An 8103-nucleotide genomic window follows, 5' to 3' on the forward strand; every position below is an offset into this window, starting at 1 on the left:
TTTTTTTAATTATATTTTTTTGACTTCAGAGAGGAAGGGAGAGGGAGAGAGAGAAACATCAATGATAAGAGGGAATCATTGATTGGCTACCTCCTGCACACCCCCTACTGGGGATCAAGCCCACAACCTGGGCATGTACCCTTGACCAGAATCAAACCTGGGACCTTTCAGTCCGCAGGCTCTATCCACTGAGGCAAATCGGCCAGGGCCCTTTTTTCTTTTCATCTGAAATCCTTAGACATATTTACTCTTTACTCTTTGGTGCATATGCTTATAGACTTCTTAGATAATTGTAGATGAAGTTATCTAACATCCTAGAGAGACTGGAATGCTGGAGAGAATTTTATGACAGCTTGTCAGCCCCTTAGCTAAATTCTCATGAAGAATTCTTTCACTGCAGCTTTGAGAAATATATTAATGACAGGCATTCTGGAACTCTGGAAAAGCTCATGGTGGCTGATTGCGGCTGAGAATGACAAGTGAAAGAGGCCATCACTGAAGCGGGCTCCTTGAATGCAGTGGAGAAGATGAGGTTTCTGATAGGCAGGGGCTAAGAGGCAGCATTTAATTGATAGAGTTGAGATGGGTGTGGTTACCATAATGGGCAGCATGGTTGAAACAGTGATCAGAATGGATTGATGTGTAGAGATCTTTGGTGTTGACTGACAGACCATGGTGTCCTTAGGATTCAAATAGGTGGATGACCTCATAAGTTATAATTTAATTTGTACAAATGAAAAGAAAACTCTAGGGTTAGCAGATAGAAGCATGAGCTGAATCATCTCAATAGAGAGTCACAGCCCTTCATCCATTTCCCAGACTTGAGTCAGTTCATAGATCTGAACCCCTTTAATAAAGGGATCGGACCTAAATGGGCAGTCGGACATCCCTCTCACAATCCAGGACTGCTAGCTCCCAACCACTTGCCTGCCTGCCTGCCTGATTGCCCCTAACCGCTTCTCCCTGACAGCCTGATCACCCCCTAACCATCTCCTGCCAGCCTGATCGACGCCTAACTGCTCCCCTGCCAGCCCGATTGCCCCTAACTGCCCTCCCCTGCCACCTGGTTGCCCCTAACTGCCCTCCCTTGCCAGCCTGGTTGCCCCTAACTGCCCTCCCCTGCTGGCCTGGTCACCCAACTGCCCTCTCCTACAGGCCTGGTTGCCCCCAATTGCCCTCCCCTGCAGGCCTGGTCGCCCCCTACTGCCCTCCCCTGCCAGCCATCTTGTGGTGGCCATCTTTGACCACATGGGGGCAGCCATCTTGCATGTTTGAGTGATGGTCAATTTGCATATTAACTCTTTATTATATAGGATTTTTCTTAATTTATTTTTGTTGTTTTGTACTTTTAGGTAGAAAGGAATATTTTCCATGTTTTATTGTTAGTCTTAAATTGACTTCTTTATCCATGCCATTGTTTCTTCTTTAACCCTAATAGTTACACCCTATTCTTTTGTATTTGTATAAAAATTATTAATGTGTATGTGTTCAGAGACCTCACCCCCAGCCTTTACCAGCTTACTTTCCTCCATAATATTACCTTTCTTAAAGAAAAGAATGTCTTTTGGAACTATTTTGGGGTTTTTGTGATACAATAAGGGATGGGTAGAAAATAACTAAAAGGAGAAGTGAGAAAGAGGAATTTTTATTTCTTTAAAATTAAGTCTAGTTCCTTCTGGATTTAATTTTAAAGAAAGAAAGAACAGGGAATTGAGTTAGAGAGGAAAGCAAAAAAAAGAAATAAAACAGGTACCTGTCCCTTAATAACTGGAGAATATGAGCTAGAGACCGTAGGAGAGTAAAAGCTGCATTTCAGTTGAGAATGCTGAGATACACAGGGCATGGTGCAACTGGCTAGTATACCTTGTGGACCTGCAGGGATACTAGCTTATTTTTCCCCCATTGGCCCAGACTAAATGCTGTGACTTGTACAAAGGAATCTATGTCTGAGAGCATTTCATTTTAACAATGAGCACCTGTTTTTTCAACAAAGGTATTAGTTACATTACCTCTGAAAATGGGTGGGAAAGAAATGGTTTATTCTGACATAACTATGTGCACATGAATCTCACCTAATAGTAGCTGAGAACATGATAGATACTCTACATACAGGTTGGGTTCCTCAAAAACTGACTTTGAGAAGTAATTTACTGGTAAGTGAATGTAAAATGCATATTAGGTATCAACACCTATGGAGGGAAGAGGTAGGAAGGAAGACTGGATGGAGGAAGGTGTTGAACAGCCAGGCAGGCTCTACAAAGCCTGGACCAAACTGGTAAGAAGCTCTGGAGCAAATATTGCCCATCAGAGTTGCCTGCAAGGAGCTAAAATACCCTGCCTTGTTCAGCCACTGGATAGGAGCCTTTCTTGGAAAGGTATGTTTTCCCAAGCACCTGCGGCGGACCCTGATGCAGCTGACAGCCACAGCCCACCTGCTTATTGCACTCCCCACAGCTGGTCAAGTACTTAATTGAAGCAGAATTTCGGGGTGGGGGGAGGGTTCTCCTCTATATCAACCATAGCACCCCCAGCATATTTTATTAATAACATTTAATTAAAAAATTAAATTCTGAGACGAATACTAAATTAAACAGGTTGCTAAAAAGCATAAACCAGAAATGTCCCAGGAAAACCAAGATATAGGACCACCCTCCCTCCATAACAGTGACTTTGGCAAGATTTCCTTCCTGTCCTTAAGCATATTGTTCTTCAAGGGATTCAAAGTTGAAATGATCACTGAACTCATCTGACTCATTTTTCAATTGAAAAAAAAAAGGAATCAAGAACAGAGATGGAAAGTTGGTAGAGGATTCACTTTCTGACATCCAATTTGATATCTTCTATTGTAACCTGTTGCTTCTAAGTACTACAGACTGTATGAGTAAAGAAAGATTTGTTCTTTGGTAGATCCTTTCTCATGCGTACTCACTTATAACACTGCCTGTATTATGAGATAACTGTGTTTCTTGTAAAATCATATAAATATTATGGTGTAATCATTTACTGATCTTGTTTTAGTTTTCAGTTTAAGTATAGAAATAGTGTCTTGTTTTTTTGGCAACATTTATTCAGTAGCTCCCTATGTTACATTATACTAGTCATTGTAAAACCTACGGTTAAGTCTCTAATGGGTCTGCTTCAGGTCCCGCAAGGATTTCGTTTCGGTGCTTTTTGAAAAAGAATTAAAACTTGCACATTTAGTACAATATGAGCAGTAAGAGGAAGAGAAGAAAGTTTGTATCTATTAATAAAAATGCCAAGAACTTCTTTTTAGTTTTTTTTTAGAGCAATGTTGTCACTCTAAATAGAGTTGCTATCTCATTTTCTTTACTTGCCCATTATAATCTGGTATTCAAGAAGTTAGAATACTCATTTTCATGTGGAGAGGCAAAGGTAAGGATTTACCTGGGAGGAAAAAATGACTAGGAGTTGGTAAAACCTTGAGTTCCTCCAGCAAACAATTTCTTAGGTTTTTGTTAAAGGTATTAATTAGGTGGCTGTGATCATGTATCTAGACCAGCCGTGGGCAAACTCCGGCCCATTTGAAATGAATAAAACTAAAAAAAAAAAAAAAAAACCGAACCCTTTTTTGAAATGATTTTTCTCCATCATTGCTTGCTTTTTCTATTTTTCTCTCCAATTCCCATCCCCTAACTCTCCCAGGTTCTTATTGCCAACAATGGCATTGCAGCAGTGAAATGCATGCGGTCTATCCGTCGGTGGTCCTACGAGATGTTTCGAAATGAACGTGCAATCCGATTTGTTGTCATGGTCACACCTGAAGACCTTAAAGCCAATGCAGGTGAGTTATTTGCATTAAGAAAGCATCACTCTAGAGCAGCCGTGGGCAAGGATCCGGCCCTTTTGAAATGAATAAAACTAAAAAAAAAAAGACCGTACCCTTTTATGTAATGATGTTTACTTTGAATTTATATTAGTTCACACAAACACTCCATCCATGCTTTTGTTCCGGCCCTCCGGTCCAGTTTAAGAACCCATTGTGGCCCTTGCCCACCCCTGATGATTCTAGACATAAAGGACTTTTAGATTATAAAAGAATAGCATAATCAGCATCACCTTTATATATCTATTCTGTATTTAACTTTTTCTTTCTTCCTTTTTTTTGTAGTGGTAGCAAGAAGATTTTATTTTATTCTCAGCTCAGGAATATATTTGCATACCTTTTTGTCATGTTATGCAAATCCTTATCTCATTTGCTACAATCTGAATATTGAGGAGGATTACAGCTGGGCTATTTTCCACAAAGGGGAAAATAAAGAACTTGTCACAGTAAATGTGCAAAACAGTTGGATTAAAACTGGAGAGCATTTTATTTTCCTTGCCTTTGTTTTTAAATAATTAAGTATAATGTCTCACAATTGATTGTTCAGGGAACCCAAATTCATGTAATTGTGTGCAATATGTTAACCAGTTCTGGTAGCCTCAGAGTCTTTTTGTTGATTGAATGGGAGAAAGGAAGAGTGGGTGGAAGTCTACCAAAGCTTGTGTTCATTAAGATATATTTCCTACCATTAGAAAATCCTGTTCAGACATTTATCACATCATTAATCAGCTCATCAGAATATCACTATGTAGAAAATACTCTCCATCATTCAGTGGCTTTAATGACATTGTTTTAAGAAGCCCTGTTAATAGACCTAGCCCTAGTATTTGGATAACTACCATTTTCTTAAGGATTAGACTTTGGACTTAACAAGAAAGCAAATCCTCTGGTTGACATTTTGCTTAAGAGGACAGTATTATTTTAAAAGTTTTGCTACTTAACCAATGAAGCAGCAGTTTACTTAGCTATTTTTCCTATGACCAAATAAAGAACAGGATACTAATTAAATAGTTAATAGGCATAATCTGGGAAACTAAAGAAGGATTAATGTAAGAATTATGAACTATTTTAATTTACTTGGATTTTTCTAAGAACAATTTTAATCATTTACTTTTATTCTTGAGATATGAGATAGAGTTAACTCTTCACATTTAAGAATTTATTAATATAATAAAAATGGAAATTTTTAAAAGAATATAATTTTCAGGTAGAGAAATTTGAAAACATTTATTCGCAAAAATATATGCACCCCTATGTTCATTGCAGCATCATTCACCATGGCCAAGACATGGAGACAACCAAAATGTTCTTCAGTAGAGTACTGGATAAAGAAGATGTGGTACATATATAGAGTGGGATAATACTCAGTCATAAGAAAAGACGAAATACTGCCATTTGAGCCCTAGCCAGTTTGGCTCAGTGGATAGAACTTCGGCCTGCAGACTGAAGGGTCCCGGGTTCGACCCTTGGTTGCAGGCTCCTCCCAGACCAGGGCCCTTGTCAGGGCACATGCAGGAGACAACCAGTCAATATGTTTCTCTCACATTGACATTTCTCTCTGTCTTTCCCTCTCTCTTCCACTTTCTAAAAATCAATGGAAAAATATCCTCTGGTGAGGATTAAAAAAGAGAAGAAAAGAAATACTGCCATTGAGCCCTAGCTGGTTTGGCTCAGTGGATAGAGCGTCGGCCTGCAGACTGAAAGGTCCTGGGTTCAAGTCCGGTCAAGGGCACATGCCCCAGTAGCAGGCTCTTTGTGTATGTGGGGGGAGTTGTTTGTTTGTTTGTCTTATTTTGTTTTGTTTTAGTTATCTTCAGAGATTTTCTTCCATATTTACAATCAAATGTACTTTGTGGTTACATAAATAGGGAATAACCTATAGCTATATTTATTATATTATAGTTGTTTTCATTAAGAATTCTGTTTTTTCTTTGCATTAAAATCAGTTTGGGAATCACACAGTAATATTTTAATTCATGTTTATTATTTGCACTGAAGGATTTATCATATTCAATATAGCCATTTGAGCAGAATCTTTATAAAGTTCATCATGTTTGATGTTGGGTAATGGGCTTTATTCTATAAGACTCTTTAAAAAGGGGACAAATGGAAGGGAACAAGGAGAAGGAGAAATACTACAAATAACTCATTTAATGAAAAGCTACATAAATTGGAAAGTAGACTGAAAAGCAAGGGTAGTATCATCAGAAGAATTACTAGACATTTCATTGAAATGAATTTTAATTCTGTTGATTAAAAATTGCAGTATATCAGTCAATGATGTAGCTTAATTTTTTTAAAAATATGAACTCAAATTAAAGAATACGTATACTTAAAAGAGAAAAAAATAAATTGTGTTTTCATGTGAACTGAGGATTAAAACCACCTGTTTTAGATTTTTTTAGTTCTTCCCTAAGTGTTTTATAACAACTGTCGGAGTGGTGCAAACACAAAGAACAGTAGAAGTCAGCTAAATATCTGATTCAGCATGTTTTAATAAAAATCCACATCCTGCTTCTCAGCCATACTTTGTAGCCATGATGCTCACAAATGCGTAACATGTAACTATTCAGTAACTGGGAAATGGCGAATGTCCTCAAGTGTAGATTTTCAGTGTTTTGTGGAAATTGCTCACCTTCAGGGAGTGACAGATTGACTGAAGCCCGGAGTTCCAGCGTTACGCTCTGTCTCAGCCTGATGTTGTGATTATCACAGCTGAAATACAGGTCTCCTTGCTTCTCATGGTTGATAGCATCTGGGCTCTTGTAAAGGCACTGTGATTAACCGTGGCAAACAGTTTTCTGTATGCAGCAAAAAGTGGAAATTGTAAATATTCTTTCAGTTAACACTTATCTAGCACCTTAATGTGAATGCAACAGATAATGTTCCATTATCTGTTGGTGACACTGTACCATAGATACTAGAATATGTATCTACCATATAACAATAAAAATGTAGTGTGATAAATTCTGTAAGAGTGTAAGCACAGAGTATACTAGGAGTAGAGTAGGGACATCTATTCCAGATATGGTAGGAGAGGAAGAAAGCCGGGATCAGGGAAGCCTCCCATTAGGAATGCCTCTAGAGGTAATGAATAGCTCTAGTCCTAGATACATGGGATCTGTAGTAGAGTGGTAGGTTACACAGTGCAGATAACTGTACAGTCTAACTAGATCTAAGGTAGGACTGGGATTCTTCCTTTCTCTGCTTTGCCTTCTCTTTCTTTCTCATTTTCTTTTTCCTTCCCTTCCTCCTTATCCCACTCTTCTCTCTTCCTTCCTCCCTCCCTGCCTTTTTCCCTTCCTCCCTCTCTCTTAACCTTCCCCTCCTCCCTTCATTACCAACTGCATAAGGACAGAATTTTATTCATCAAGCTAGAAGCCCAGTGCAAGAAATTGCGCAGCCTCACCCACATGCGCCGGTCTTTGGTCGTTATGGTATTAAGGCCACGGGCCTTTTATAATATAGACTAGAGGCCCGGTGCACAAAAATTTGTGTCCTCGGGGGGGTGGAGATGGGGGGGGTCCCCAAGCCCGGCCTGTGCCCTCTCGCAGTCTGGGACCCCTCGGGAGATAACGACCTGCTGGCTTAGGCCTGCTCCCGGGTGGCAGAGGGCAGGCCCAATCCCTAGGTGCAGCCCCTGGTCAGGCTCAGAGCAGGGCCGATTGGGGAGTTGGGGCACCGCCCCGTCATGCACAGAGCAGGGCGGATCGGGAGGTTGCGATGCCACCCTCAGTCACGCTCAGGGTAGGGCCGATTGGGGGGTTGGGGCACCGCCCCCTGTCACACTCAAGGCAGGGTCGATGGGGAGGTTGCAGCGCCACCCCCTGTCACGCACAGAGCAGGGCCAATCAGGGGGTTGGGCGCTGCCCCCTGTCATGCACAGAGCAGGGCGGATCGGGAGGTTGCGATGCCACCCTCAGTCACGCTCAGGGTAGGGCCGATTGGGGGGTTGGGGCACCGCCCCCTGTCACACTCAAGGCAGGGTCGATGGGGAGGTTGCGGCGCCACCCCCTGTCACGCACAGAGCAGGGCCAATCAGGGGGTTGGGCACTGCCCCCTGTCATGCACAGAGCAGGGCGGATCGGGAGGTTGCGATGCCACCCTCACGCACACTCAGGGTAGGGCCGATTGGGGGGTTGGGGCACCGCCCCCTGTCACACTCAAGGCAGGGTCGATGGGGAGGTTGCGGCGCCACCCCCTGTCACGCACAGAGCAGGGCCCATCAGGGGGGTTGGGGCGCCACCACTGTCACACTC

At 41.6% G+C, this 8103-nt stretch overlaps 1 protein-coding gene across 3 annotated transcripts in view; it reads left to right on the forward strand.

The window, feature by feature from the left end:
• Positions 1–8103, forward strand: part of NOX4 (NADPH oxidase 4) — a 154682-nt gene that overhangs the window by 98108 nt on the left and 48471 nt on the right. The gene's annotated exons all lie outside the window — the stretch shown is intronic.

Source organism: Myotis brandtii, unplaced genomic scaffold, assembly GCF_000412655.1.
Source record: "Myotis brandtii unplaced genomic scaffold, ASM41265v1 scaffold594, whole genome shotgun sequence".
Taxonomy (NCBI): Eukaryota; Metazoa; Chordata; class Mammalia; order Chiroptera; family Vespertilionidae; genus Myotis; species Myotis brandtii.